Source organism: Schistocerca piceifrons, chromosome 11, assembly GCF_021461385.2.
Source record: "Schistocerca piceifrons isolate TAMUIC-IGC-003096 chromosome 11, iqSchPice1.1, whole genome shotgun sequence".
NCBI classification, from domain to species: Eukaryota; Metazoa; Arthropoda; class Insecta; order Orthoptera; family Acrididae; genus Schistocerca; species Schistocerca piceifrons.
In genome coordinates, this window is record NC_060148.1 from 71,806,957 (window position 1) to 71,822,928 (window position 15,972).

Consider the following 15,972-nt stretch of genomic DNA (forward strand, 5'->3'; position numbering starts at 1 on the left):
CCTAAAGCGTGAAAAGACTTTTGTAAATCTAGAAATACGGAATCAATTTGAAATCACGTGACAATAACACTCAACTCTTCGTGTGAGTAAAGCGATAGTTGTGTTTCACAAGAATGATGATATCTAAATCCATGTCAATAGACCTGCTGATTAATTTTTGGATATTGTTTTATAAATTGTCTGAAGTCATCACTGTGAACTGGGATCTGCGGGCATTAGCCGTGTTTCGAGCTGAGTGAGGTTTGAGCCTGCGGTGACGGGGAAGACACTGCAGAAGGGTCAGTCGGGCTGCAGGCGGAAAGAAAAGTGGGCGTGTTCAGTTATGGCGGTCTCCGTTGTTAAGCGGTCGCCATTCTCATGCTGAATGCATGGGGATCTCTTTTCCATTCTGTGTTTTCCGTTTTGAAAGTGCTTCAGTGCGATATTTTCATCTGGAAATTTCCCTGCAGACCTTGCCTAGCAACTCACCCTCTCTTGTGCTGTGTTTTGAAGCGCATTATTTCTGCCTTGATCTGTTTACGTTGACAGTGTGGGTCGCTATCAGGAGCAGCAGAAGGCCTAGCGACACCTGAAGCAGTGTCTGTGAAGTTCGACTGCAGTTTCTCATCACAAAGCTGCGTCACAACAGCAGCCGGTGAGGGCCTTTCGTACAGCAGGCCTGGCGTAACTCGCCTCTGCACTGTGACTGGGTTTAAATGTTGCCGTTTGTGTTGACAAATTTTCGTGGTATCAGCGATTTCGGAACAGAGGTCCCGAAGAGGAAGATAGCTGGTATTGAATTTCTAAAGAGAAGCAGGTCTGTTTGTGAAGGTAATCTTAATTTTAGGCGCATTTCGAAGCCACAATCGTCCGTAAACTCAGCAGGCAAAATTTAAGCTTGCGTTAGATAACCGGTTAGACTTCGTGAAACGTACTTTCCATCTATTCTACTCGCCACACTTTCAAAAATGTGCAAAATCATTTTGATCTTAATGAAGAATGCGCCATACGCCAGTTAAGCGAAAACAACTAATTAGTTGCTGTAGTTCTGCATATTTATTAAGTGTTATAATTTCGTCTGCAGATCCGGCAAATAATTAAAATCCCTACGTCATATTATGCTACTATTTTAATTTGCGAGGAGAGTTGAGATATGCTGAATAAAAACATCCGACCGTGCACGTGTAAAGTTAGCCCCGATGGCGCGTCAATATTTATAATGAATGCCTCACCGACAGAACATGCAACTGCGTCTCCGCTGGGCTAGAGTTGGAAATTTATAACAGTAAAATTATCCCTTAAAAGAATAGCCGTACCTCAGTTGATTACTGGTTAGATATTAGTGATAGCTTCCAAGTCAGCTAATGTTCCCATTCCTGTCGTTGAGACTTGCTGCAGAAATATGTCAAACGTGACATGTTGTATTTAATCATCTAGCGCACCAATTGTATGAGAGGTTGTTTTCGGATTAGTAGATAGTGTTAGCACACGGTGGAGTGACAGTACACAGATGTAAAGTCCTGTGACATAACTGCGAAATTGCTGGGAGAACGGGACGTTAATTGACAGCTGGGTGCTGATGTCTTTGATCACGAGTAAATTTTAAACTGTTGAGTAGAACTGGAACTCGAATCGCTAAACAGTATTACAGATTTTGTATGGAAAGTGGTCATCCTGATTTAGTTTAGGCTTGGCGCAAACTGCGACGCGACGCGACTGGGACGCGACGCGCGCCTGCGCCAGGTCGCGTGGCGTTGTGGTTGCGGCACAGTTTCTCGCGCAGCGCGTCGCGCGTGCCTCGCTAGCAGCGTGGGAAATTCGAGGAGAGGAGCGGAAAAGTAGGCCGGCCGTGTGCTCACATCGGAGCGGCTCATATGAGCAGTGGTAGCACTGCCCATACGATAAATTTTGTCTTACTGTGTACTAAATTTTATTGCCATTGGGTAGTCTTTCGTTTTTCGCCATTTAAACGATCCACCTCTCTTCGTTAGTACATTATACTTTTCTGTTATTTATATCTGCATAGTTTTGTTTTGTTTTTCTTCTGTCAAGAAAAATGCATACTTCAGTAACTAATGAGCCACTGGCCGCTGGAATTGTATCATATGCCTCCGCGATGGTTACAGATCACAAGAAGGCACAGAGTGTAGTGAATAAGGAAGCAAGGAATATTATAAAATCATGTGATTAAGAAGCAAGGCAGGAAAGTAAAAGAAGGTAACCTTCTCACTGCCTAGTATGCTGGCGTATCTGTAGGATCTGTTACAAAAATTTAGAAAGGGATAATCTCCACAGGTGTGATCTCTTTCTGTTTGTGGTAAAAAGAGTCCAAGATCTGAAGTATAGAAGTTTCACTGTGATTACTCTGATATGGATGTAACAATGTAATACGACACACTGTAGTACATGCATGTGAACAACATATTTCCACTGCAAGCTAGAAACAGTCGAAAAGCAGTCACAAATAACAATGTTCTAATTGGTTCGCCGTGATGAGAAAAAGTATTTCAATTGTTGCATGGACATTATCAGCATTAATAAACTAATTACACAACAACAGGCTACACAAATGAAGAAAATGGTCGGTATTATTACGAAAGTAGGAATATCCTAAAAGAGTGTTATGATGAGATATATTTAATTTGTTGAAATGTACTACTGACAAATGCAGATCTACTTTTATGACAATGTTTTTCAACTGACAAGGCACTCATGGCTAGCTTGTGCATTCCTGTTACGCGCATTATCCTTCGCTGCTGTCAATACACTGACCATTGCGTTGTGCGACAGATCAATTGTTTATTTTTCTCAATAACAACTATTTTATTCGCGATCACGCATTGTCAGTTTGCCAAGCCGTAGGTGAGTAACCAATATCTGACATCTGCCTATCATTCCGCCTGAAGGAACGCTAGTCATTATTTTAATACTGCTCAGATCAAGAGAAGGAATAAAATCCTTTGGTAAGTTTCCATTCCAGTGGCTCAGTGTTAAAAATAGGATGGGTTACGGGGATTCCACCAAAATTCCAACAGAATTGGCAATCTATTTTTGTGTTAATTGTTAACCTTTTCTCATTCGAAGAAGCATCACCGTTTCTGAGTAAAGGCCACATTTCTCTTGGTGACTGGTTTAATTGTACTTCCTTTGTCACAATGTAATTTGCCAACCTCATATCACAGCAGCTACTGAGACAGAATTCCGAAACGGAGTGCCTCATTAAACAAGTAATTGGCAATCACAGAGCAACAATAGCTTACAAAAAACCTCATAGTGTCCGTTTGCAGTAACATACAAGAAGAAATTTCATGTTTATTTTCATACTAGGAAGCTCTTGTTTCGCTAGCTGTCAATAACTCTTAAAAAATTACAGTAGCTGGAGTGAAATAAATAGAAAGGGAAGTATAAGTACTGATATATCGCCATAGATGAGAAAGTTCCGTGTGCTTAAGAGTTGGCAAAACACTCTCCTCCTTGTGTGCTATCATTCGCCAAACTTTCGTTTCGATGTCTCGAGACATGAGATATGAGAGATGTTGCGAGTATTTCATTCTCGCGAGCGTGAGATCGGAAGTGAGCGCGCTACATGGGATTCATTGTCTCGAGATCGGAGGCAGATAGAGACCTCCTCCCAAGTGTAAACAAAAATTCAGCATGTTAGCTAAATTTCAAACGCAGCAACGTATGGTGTAATACGTACCAAACGCAAAATCACAGCGACCCCTAATTTTCGTTGCAAACTTTTTGAGTTTTGCGTAGTGTCTTACTAAAACGTGTACATCACAAATGGTTCAAATGGCTCTGAGCACTATGGGACTTAACATCTGTGGTCATCAGTCCCCTAGAACTTAGAACTACTTAAACCTAACTAACCTAAGGACATCATATACATCCATGCCCGAGGCAGGATTCGAACCTGCGACCGTAGCTGTCACGCGGTTCCAAACTGAAGCGCCTAGAACCGCACGGCCACACCGGCCGGCCGTGTACATCACAATAAGAATGGTCATTAGCGAGATGATGGGCACTTCGACACGAAGCTGATACATAACGATACAAGTAAGGCAAAAATCAAATATTTTCAGTCAATTGTTTCTGTAAAATCGTTTGAGGAAGATAACAGGTTGCGCGCGCTTCGGTTCTGTCAGCGCAGAGCGTCGCCAGCCGGCGCGTGCGAGGTGTGGTGTGCGCGTCGCAGTGTGCTCTGGACACCCGCGCCACTCGTGCGTGTCGCGACACGCGCTGTACACGTCTCACCTTGCCTAACGCTGCCACTCACGGCGCATTTATTGCTGCACCGTCACGTATGCGACTTAAGTAGTCGACTCGCATCGGCCATGCATTGCTCTACTACAGCAATACATTCTGTGCAACCGCTAACTACGTGTCTGAGGAGACTGTGCAACCCTGATTCGTGCCCAAGTAATGATGAATTAACGTAGAGTACAGCACAGAATACGAAAAACAAAAAGATACACGAAACAGGGCGACAGCCTTCAAAAATTCCTGAACTTTGGAATTGGACGTGAATGTGTGTGTTTAGAAGCCACATCTGATTGTAACTACTGTGTTCAAAATGTATAAAGGAACATGGCTGAAAGGGTTACTGTACTCATGACAAATTACTGTGGCTGTTCTTACAGCGTTCTGCTCATGTTTTCCAACATCACGTTTTTGTTTCTTTCTTTATTTCTTTCTTGGTACTGTCACTACTCTCCAACACAATACTTGGAGTCATTTTTACATTTCACAACACTTCTGCAGGAATAGCAACGGCTCAACTACAGAAAGAGAAAGTTAAGATAAAGTGCTTTAAGTATTCGGTAGATGGCATGCTAATACAATCACCATTGAAAGGGCACTGTTTCAGGAGTAAAGCCCTGTCATAAATGATGCCGCTGTAACGAGTCGCAGTAACACATTTGAGGTATCGACAATAAAGCTCTTGTCATACAAAAAAAAAAATGTATCTATGTGTGTAGGATCCGTTACCGCTCTTAACTCATTTTGTCAAAATTTGGACTAAGGCCCTTTCAAAAATGATTGTTCAATCAACTGTACCCTCTTAGAGTAAGCAAGCCAAATGAAGACGTGACGCAGTTGTCGACAATACACGGCTCTCCTCATCGGCCCACGCCGTATCCCAGCAACGGTTTGAGTCGAGTCGAAAGGCGAGCAAGGCGGCTGTTGCTGTCCCCGTTGCCAGCAGAGTCTGCAGAGACAGAGAAATGCGGCAACAGCGCGGAGCAGCGGCAGCGGTCTGTGCCGAGTCACCGACCAGCGTCTGATGTCTGCCAAAGCACGGCCACCGAACTGACTGCACTTTGCTGCGCATGCGTAACATTAATTCTCGACTCCTGCATGTCTAATAAATATGGAGATCTTAGACACAGCACTTATATTAAGAATAATATAATTTTACAAATCAGTCGAGCGGTTTATTCGTACGAATCTATCTAAGGCAGTCTCTGTAGGAGAAAGATTAATTTTATGTATCTTTTAATTACAGGAAGATCGGGCGTCTGCAGATTATAAATATTTTTACAAAGCTACCATGCCAAGTGCTTTCTTCATTCTATCTTTTGGATAATGCTCGACAATGTTAGCAGATCGCCATGGTTTCTTGAAACACGCGTTCTCCATGGACCTATCGTAAGGCATAATTTATTTTTAGAAGATTTTCCACCAGCCTAGATATGAATTTCAGGCATTAAGTACTACTTAGGTTCAATTCTAGTGTCCTATCCCACCCGTCAGCGTTGACCAGCGATGTCGTGTGTGACGTCATCGGTCTTCGATGCGAAAGATGAAAGTGTCCCGTCATTAAATGTTATCTGTGGTTGTCTCGGTGCCTGAAGTAAACTGTAAATATGTCGCGATTTCCGAGAGTATGGTTAGGCAGCACCGCAACCTCAGCGCGCAGCTTAAACTGATGCCAGTCAATCAAGCAGCAATCGTATTTTTCATACTTGGTTCTCATAAAATATTTAGCTACTTCTTTCCCAATAAGATATGATTTCCGAAAGTGGGGTCGGGCAGGAATCGAAAGAACAGCATAATTGGTGTGAATGGAACGGTTAGCTCGCATAATTATAATCTTGATTCCCACCAATATTTGGCTGTATTTTTCCGCAAACTGCACGATTTATGAGGATGAGGTTAGGCAGGAGACTAAGAGGACAGCCAGGCCTATAGAGGTAAATTGTAGGTCTCTACTGCACGGTGCGTTATTTTTGCTGACATTTCATTAAGTGTGTACTGTTATTACATTTTAGGATTTTTTGTTTTTTTTTTTTGTTTTTGTACTTGAGTTGTCTAGATGAAGTTTAGTTATGGATTCCAGAATTTCTTATTTGTCAGAGTACTACAGAATGCGACAGTAGCAACAGAAATACAGTGACACAGAACAGCACTAACCAATTGCAAAAACGCTGAAAATAATGAAACTTGGACTTGAACTGAAATATGTAACTCAATTCTCGTGACCGGTTTGAACATTTGTCACTTTTTGTGAATTTTCCTTACCTCTGCAGTGCTTCTTTTTGGAATTCTGTGTTTATTTCTCCTTATTTCCTGCTTATGACCTCTTTAAGTTTTCTATGTTTTTATAATTGAATTTGATCACTTATAGATAGCTTAGAACCTAAGACAATGGTACGTCGTTTTTCTTCTTCCCAGAATCTCTTTATGCATTGGCTGGCGGCCTGGCTCTGTTCATTTGACATCAGCCTCCTAGGTTGTGAGTTTTGTTGTCGGACAAGAAATTTTGCACTACTGACCTATAGCCTGAAATTTTCCCTGTCTTGTCTGGTGTCTTCTGTGACGTTCGGTTTTGTCATATCCTTCCTTGGATGTTCCAGCCACCTCGTGATGTTTTTTAATTAGGAAATACGAGATTAAAATTTTTCTCCAATAGCCTGTACTCATTCGTACAATGACCGTAACACTTTCATCTCGTCTTTCTTATTGTGTCTGCGACTGTTCCTATATTTCCCTATAGCTCTTCATTTCTCCTCTTCGTCAAGCTATTAGTTTAGTTCTTTTGTGGCCCTGAAGTCTTTCTGCATTTCCGGTTCTTCTCCTTCACCTCTTGTACTCGGTGTTAGGCATTTAGATCTGCATGGTGCATTCGGTGTAATTACTGTTGCGTGGTGTTAAATTTTTGCCTGGAATGATACTGATTTTTTATTATATCGGTTTTGGGTGAGTTTGTTTGCTAATTCAATTTCCCTCGATCTTTCTTTACTTGTGATGTTGTCTAACCATTTGATTGTATCCATTCTCCCACATAAGCTTATCAACTCTTTTGACGTTTCTATTTTGTGTTTGTATATATTTTTCTCTATTGTGTACATGTTCAACGTATTCCGTTTTCGCTTCCGACATTTGTAATCAGGTTGTAGCTGCAATTTTGTACAGTGTTTCTATCATTATCTTTTCATCTGTTTTGTCCTTAGAAATCATAGAAATATTGTCAGATATTTCAAGTCATATCATGCTCTTTCTTGTTCTAGATGAATTCCTTCGACGTTTTCCTCTTGTAGTTCTCTGTCCCTCCCTGTCATGTCCTTGTCTGAGGTCAGACTGAAGAGAATCGGTGAGAGCCCATCGCGCTGCCCAACCCTGTGTCAGTTGTGAAGGCTTCAAAAACTTCTCCTACGAATTCAACTTTTGAACTTGCGTCTGTAAGTGCCTGTTTGACTAATTGTCTGCTGATTTTGTCAGCGCCTACTTCTTCCTCTGTGAAGGACACTGTCTGACCGTTTACACAACCGTAGGCTTTTTTTGAACTCATTGTATATAACGACTGTGTTGTGGTTCTATATTGTTCTGATCCTGATAATTCTTTTCAAGTTAGAAATTTCCTCTGGGCAAAAACTATTTTTCCTCAATCCCGCTTGGTACACCCCAGTTGTGCGTTCTGATTGGTCTTCTGCCTTACCCAATAGAGGTCCTACAATGAAGTTGGATACATGTGTGTGCCCGTCCTGTCCCCCTTCTTACGTGGCGGATGGATTGTGGCTTGCTTCCAGTCGTCCGGTACTCCTCCTTTCTCACAGCAGTATTTCGTAACCTCGTGAAAGGTTTCAGCCGCCCGCTCCCTCCTAGTTTTCACATCTCAGCCAATACTCCGTCTTCTTCTGGCGCCCTGTTGTTTTTCGGCTGGCCACTGTATTGTTGAGTCTAATGCAGTTATATGGCTCTTAAGGCGGGATTTCCTTTAGAGGCTGTCTGAAAGATTGTCTTTGTGTTGGTTCCTCGCACTTTAGAAGGTTGTTGAAGCATTTTGCTAGTAATGCAGAGTTGTGTTTGTTGTTGGTAGTCATTTTGCCTTTTGAATCTTTGAAGTACAACTGCTTGTACCCTGTTATTTCTGATTTGAAAACTTTTTAGAATTCCCTTGCGTTGTTCTGTCTGAAGTCCGTATCTATCCGTTCCCCATATGTTCCTAATTATGTCATTTTGCCATTGTTGTGTTTGATTTTAAATTGGCCCTGCTCGAAACACCCACTTTCCCATAATGAGCACCAAAACATATACTGAGATCAGTGAACACAGGATTGTCGTAGCGAAACTGAATGTTGAAACTCCCTGACGAAAGATTCGTAACCCAAAGACTGGAAACTGGCACAGGTCACACCAATACTTACGAAACGCAGTAGGAGTAATCCATCAGTTTACAGGGCCATATTACCAACGTCTATTTGCAGCATGATTTTGGAACATATATTGTGTTCGAACATTATGAATTATCTCGAAGACAACGGTCTATTAACACACAGTCAACACAGCTAGCTTTTATTCACACGAAGTATTGAGTATTGTTGACAAGGGATTTCCGATTGATTTCGTCTTTCTAGAGTTCCAGAAGACATCTGACACTGTACCTCACAAGCGGCTTGTAGTCAAATTGCGTGGTTATGGAATGTCGTCACAGGCTGGCCAGTGACTTGATTCGTGATTTCCTGTCACAGAGTTCACAATTCGTATTAATTGGCAATTGATCCTAAATAATGAAAAGTGTGAGGTCATCCACATGAGTGCTAAACGGAATCGGTTAGACGATAAATCAGTCAAATCTAAAGGCCGGAAATTGAACTAAATACCTAGGAATCACCGTTACGAACAACATAAATTGGGAAGAACGCATAGGAAATATTGTGGGGAAGGAGAACCAAAGACTGCGTTTTATTGCCTGAAGATGCAACAGATCTACTAGAGAGACTGCCTACACTACGGTTGTCCGTCCTCTTCTAGAATACTGCTGTGCAGTGTGGGATCATTACCAGGTAGAATTAACGGACTTCATCGAGAATGTTCAGGGAAGAGCAGCACATTTTGTATTGTCGAGAAATAGGGGAGGGAGTGTCACTGACATGATACAGAATTTGAGGCGGACATATTTAAAACACAGGCATGTTTCGTTTCGGCAGAACCTTACCACGAAATTTCGATTACTAACTTTCTCCTCCGAATGCGAAAGTATTTTTTTTTTCGCCGACGTCCACAGGGAGAAACGATCATCATCATAAAATAAGGAAATCAGGTCCCACTAGGAAAGATGCATCTGTTCGTTTCTTCCGCATTCTGTTTCAGAGTGGAATAATAGAGGATTATTGTGAAAAATGGTTCGATGAACGCTTTGCCAAGCACGTAAGTGTGATTTGCAAACTGTCCATGTAGATGTAAATTATGAGTTTACTACGAGTGATATTGTAGTGGACTTTAAAGGACATGCATGGTGCTTTCACTTGCACACGTGAACTGTGATAATTTGTTTCATGCATATATGTTTTTTATATTGTTACTTTCTTTTTTGTTAGCTCAATTTATTTGCAATATAGCTTATAGCTATGTAATTAATCGCATGAGCTGCAATCGAATTTTATTGTATGTATGTATATTATCTGTCTTTTTTGTGATGCATTCTTTGGTTTAGGATTGAACCTCATTGCCTTTAGATGTCGCCTCTAAGTAGCATCTGTGAGTCAGATATGGCGTCTATCAAAGCCATAGAGTAGAAAAATCTCTGGTGTGAGCATTGCGTGATGTGCATGTTGTCAACATTAAGCTGAAATTGTCGCATGATCTCGGGATGCCGTCAAGTCTCGTGATGTGAAAACATTCCACAATGTATTTCAAATGGCGGCATTCAGACAAGTCGCCAACAGACCGTCACGTCACCTCACGTCACGGCAGGTCACGGTTTCCAGGGAATGAAGTGTCGACTATATCTATCAGCGTAAGTTAACTCGTTGTATAATAGTGGATATTGTGCTTTTGTAACTTTTTACTCTTCATTTTCTTATTGTGCTTTTATTTCGTGGCAAATTGTAAATGTTCGACGCCGACTTGGAGGTTTTTTGCACAGCTTTGTGAGATATCTGAAAGCGAAAAATTATTTAGGTTTGGCAATAACAGAAGAGACGCCCACTTTCCCAAAGCACAGAAATGTCGATGTTTTGAGGTGTTGCTTCACGCCTCAGCACTTCAGCAAACAAGACTGATTAAGAACACAAGTTATGAGGTTTGCTTTGGCCATTCATAACCCTAGTTCCTCAACTGAAATACTGTACTCTGACACGGACTAAGCGAATTGACGTTACATGACGTGACAGACAGTGTGAATACACTCTGACGTGGCGGTGCTGTGACGTGATGTCTGCTCATTTTGCTCATAAAAACTGTGAGATCAATTTATTCCAGTTATCAAATGCAAGTTGTTATGGTGTCTGCAAAACGACTGTCCCTAATACACAGTACATGCGGTTGGAATCTATCTGAACTAACGATTAGGCGACATTCAAAATTTATAGGACGTTTTACGCACAAACCTATGCCACCACAAGAATACACAACCAATGTGGCAATGTTTGTCGACAACAGAAAATAAATTCTGTCCATGTGAATCCTCACTCTGTGGTCAAAGCGGAAGGTGAAATCGGGCACTATAATATGTTCACTGTTTTTTTCTGTTTATCATTAAATGAGGCGTCCTTATCATCCTTGTGCCAATGTAATTCGCATCCTTAACACCAGTGCAGTACTCCCACGTTATCTTGGCTCCTCATCTCCCTAGAACTGAATTAGTAGAGACTGCGCGAATTCGAGCTGCCGGTATGTTGACTCATGTCGCTGTCAACTTTGGCATTCAGGCCATAGGCTTTACACTGTAGTGATCTGCCACATATCGGTTACAACGCAAACTATTTTTATGGCAAACTTTCGCAATTTTCTGTACCATGGTATGTATGAAACATGGAAATTTTCCTCATTTAAACCAGTAAAGACGTGGGTATTTCTTTCGGCATGATGTCATATTTTTGTGCTACAAACATACTTTTTACACCTTGTGCTCACAGATAACACTGCCCTTCCACAGATGTATTTACAAATGTATTCACAGATAACATAGTTCTTCCAAAGATGTTTGATTTTGTGTACCTATGATCTTCCTGTGGACTTGGATTGTCCAACATAGACATGTTATTCATCTTTGGCCATGTCAACCAGTATCTTCCATAGTATATTTTCAGATCAGATTCATTACACATGTAATTACTGTACTGATGTTCATTCTGTGGCTCGATTGTTTAATGACTGGAAAACATATTTGCTACCTGTCTGTCGTTGACTTAGACCATTAAGCACTTTCTTGATGCTCAAACATCCATTTTAGATCTTGACGATGCCTTCACATACACTATGTGGTCAAAAGTATCGGGACACCTGGCTGAAAATGACTTACAAGTTCGTGGCGCCCCCCATCGGCAATGCTGGAATGCAATGTGGTGTTCCATTTGTTATCATCCACAACTCCAAATGGATTACACGCTTTCTCTTTAAAGTACTTTAATCACCACTTGAGGTCGCAGTAACCTTGAAAATTAAATTTCAAATGGTCTTGGGAAATCGTAAATTAAAAAAACAGGAGAAAAGTTGTTCATAATTCGGGCTAAGCTTGACAGCACTTACTCAGTCGTATTCCACGCGAAACTCCAGCCGTGACAGAGATCTCGTTCAGACGCCGACTTCAGTTCTCCAGTCGCTAGGCTGGAGTGAGAGCGGCACTGTTGCAGGGACGTCGCTGATGAGGAAAGTGGAAGAGGAAAAGGGGTCGATGTCAGAATACCAAAGTGGGAGGAGGGAAGATTAAAGAGAAAGGAAACAGAAATAAACACGAAAACACTATCTGATACAACGTTTCTGGCGATTGGCAACCCAATTTGGCCCGACCCGATTCTGCCGAAATCCCGCAGAAATTGACAGGTATGTGGTATTAACGTCGGAGAAAAACAGTACATTGCCTCCTGTGCGGTAAACGTTCGTCACAAGTAGTATTGCTGTGTTTGGGACAGAATTGTACATTTCGATTTGCAGCTTCAGATTGAATATTGTAACAGTTTCTGAAACAACCTGCTGGACGCCCAGTACTTGCCGCCTACCAGAGTGAAAACTTTCTGAGCCGAATTACCTCTCTAAGTGTGCGTCATCATGGTTTGGTGCAACTTACAGAATCGCGACCTTCGGTTGTATGAATAAAACGGAGAATATACTTTATACTCGAAATTGTGGAGAACGTTCCCAGGTTCGCGCGAATGAAGCGAGTCGGAAAATATACTTCACCGGAGAAATTTCTCAGCTTGAGTAAGTGAGTGGAAGAAGCCGCTAAAAACAAAGAACATGCTCCTATTTCGTATGAATAAAACTAGAGGGGCGAATCACGAACCGAGAACATTCTCCGTTTTTTGAAGTGTGCTCTGTAGCATACATCGAACTGATTAAGTTTTGATAACGTTAGCTTTTGCACACTTTTTGTTATTAAAGGCAGAGTTTATATTGCCTGGACGGCATGAAGGTATACGTACCCAAAGAAATGCAGAAGAGAGGAACCGTAGAAACTTCTACGAGTTTTACAATAAAAACATTATTTGCATGGCGAGTTTCCTTCCAAAAAATCATGAAAGAAGAGATGAGCGACCTTTCAAAAGAAGTGAAAATTAAAATGTTTTTGTTACTATTTAGTAGACTCAAGTTTTCACACTGATGTACGAGAAAACTTTGGTATACACACAACACCTGTGCCGCTGACGTTTCCGGATATTCATGTCTTCTCACACCGTAAATCTTACACTTCGTTAAGTTCGGAATATAGACGAATCAGAAAAATTAACAGCTGGCTGATTACAAAGCTAGCGATCGGTTTCTCGTAACGAACCCCACGGGCGATCGCTTGCGTCCTTGACACGCGAGCACACCATTCTGCGTCGTATTTGAACAAAATTATCTCTTCTTAGAAAACTCGGCCATAGTTCCGGTTTGGAGTCGATGAAAAATGATGTAATTTTAAGATTTCATTCACATAATGTGTTGACCTAACTTCAGTAACAGGAAAGGTTCCCACATGCCGTAAATTCAACACGATTGCAGAAATTGCATTTTTCTAAATTGTCTTTAATCGTCTTAACAATTTTCTGCCGCACATAAAAGTGAAATCGAAACGCAGTGCAACTCTTCCACAACACACTGATCCCAGTTCCATCTTCGTACACTGAACGGTTTGCCTGTTTGAGCGAGCTGAATGAAGTCTGGCGTTACGCGTGCGTTCTGTGCGTGACACGGCAGACGACACACACAGAGAACCTTCTCAGGGAGGTGGGGAGGCAGTGGGGAGGAAACTCTCTCGCCACAGAATACGCTTGCGATTTTTCATTCATGCGAAACTGAAAACTTTCTGAGAGAATATTCTTTTGCTCTGATAATCTTCTCCGGAGAAAGATGTCTTTATGTATACGACTCCTAATCCTCACGATTTCTCACCATGAATGCGAAATCGAAGGGCGTACCCACGACATAAACTAGAGCAATTGTGGCGGGAGGGGGCAGGTCATACTATTCGCAAAGAATTGGGAGTAGGCAAACCAGGCATCATTTCTTGATAGAGGAAACAGAAAACTGGCGACAAACTGCTTTCAATAAACATTTTAAACGTAAGAATGCATTCGCGTAACAACACAATAATTTAAGTTCTTGGATTGGACGCAGATGTTTCTGATACTTTCTTTTTTTAAATCTCGCCGTATTCTTTCACGTAGTTTCGGTGTTCGCTGAGCAGGAACAACGCAGCCAGTCTCCCTCGTCTGTCTCGATTCGGTTCTGAGCCAAGTCTTTGCTGTTCGTAGAGTATTGAAGGATCGTTCCATAGTCACCGTTTCCGTAGAATAGTACTCAAAATATTTAGTGCTTCTATAATGCTAGAGAAAAGGTTCTTGCCCTAGTGAAACAGAGCAGCGACCTATAAACCACTTAATTTAGAGTCAGAGACACACTTTCTCCTCGATCAGTTGTACTGCGGGTGCAGCTGAATGGCAATGGCCATAAAACCGTGAAGCTTTTAAAACAACTCGGTGTTTTTATGGAATTTCAGTGCGCTACTTTTGCCCATATTCAGGGGATGTAGCTTGTTCAGAGCAATCGCTGGGATACTTTCAGGGGAAACTGAATACTTAACGGAGACGGGAGTGATTCGATATACGGTAATAAGACCGAACGTCTTCAGCACTTCCTCTCATTTTAGGTCGAACATTTTCTTTCGAATTTTTTCTTACAAGCGGAAGGTCAAAATTTAATTTCTACCTCCGGTCCCCCTGCAGGAGCAGCCTGTGCTTCTAGAAGTAATTCCACATTCATCGTGTCTCGTTCACTTAGATGTGCACTCAGATGGTCGATAACCCATGGCGTGTGTTCACCCACCGGCTTACATTGCAGGATATCCACAACGGGTACCACAACTCTAGAAGAGAATCGTCCAACGTGACAGAAGTGCAACCCTTCCGCAAATTTCTGCAGATTGCAATGCTGGGCCATCGACAAGTTTCCGCGTACCAACCACTCAACGAAAAATCATCGAAAAGGGGTTTCGGATCCGAAGGCTCACTCGTGTACCCTTGATGACTGCACGACACAAAGCTTTACGCCCGTCAACACCATCACTGGACTGTTGATGATTGTAAACGCGTTCCCTGGTCGGACGAATCTGCTTCCACATTGTATCGAGTGGATGGACGTGTACGGGTGTGGATACAACCACATGAATCTATGGACCCTGAATTTCAGCAGGGGACTGTTCCAGCTGGTGGAGGCGCTGTAATGGTGCAGCTGGAGTGATATGGGACCCGTGACACGTCTAGATACGACCCTGACAGGTGACAAGTACGTAACCATACTGTCTGATCACCTGCGTCCATTCACGTCCGTTGTGCACAACGACGGACTTGGGCAATTCCAGCAGGACAATGCGACATCCTGTTCGTCCAGAGATGCTACAGAGTGTCTCCAGGAACGCTCTTCTGATTTTAAACACTTCCGCCGCCTGTCAAACTTGCAGCATACTGTTCAGAGGAGATCTCCACCCCCTCGTTCTCTTCCGGATTTATGGACAGCCCTGCAGGATTCATGGTGTCAGTTTCCTCCAGCACTACTTCAGACATTAGGCGAGTCCATACCACGTCGTGTTGCGGCACTTCTGCATAAAGTATGTGGACTTGAACAGCAAATTATAGGTGTGTGTCTTTAGGTTTACATGTACTCCTTTTCCTGAAATTGCTCCTCTATCTTTAGTCTTTTCTAGTGGGACTATAGGGCAAGAATTATTGGGACTGTGTTTATTACATGCGGCATAAATAATCAATGTAACTCGAAATCCATTGTCAATTACCGCGGTGAAATTATGTGAGTCAATTGATGTCTTTATAATTCCATGATACACCTCTTGCGGCTGTTTTTTCCCTGCAATAACGTGTCTATTATATCTTCCAACGTGATAAACGTTCTGTTACTGTGTTCATATTGTACAAATGTGCAAACTGATTAAATTCTGAACTTAACTACTGATCTACTTAACAAAAACAAAGTGGTCCTCATGTGTTAATGCTCTGGAAATAATCCTGTTGATGAAATGATCCCTGTCCGTTGACGATTTTCGTAGCAAAC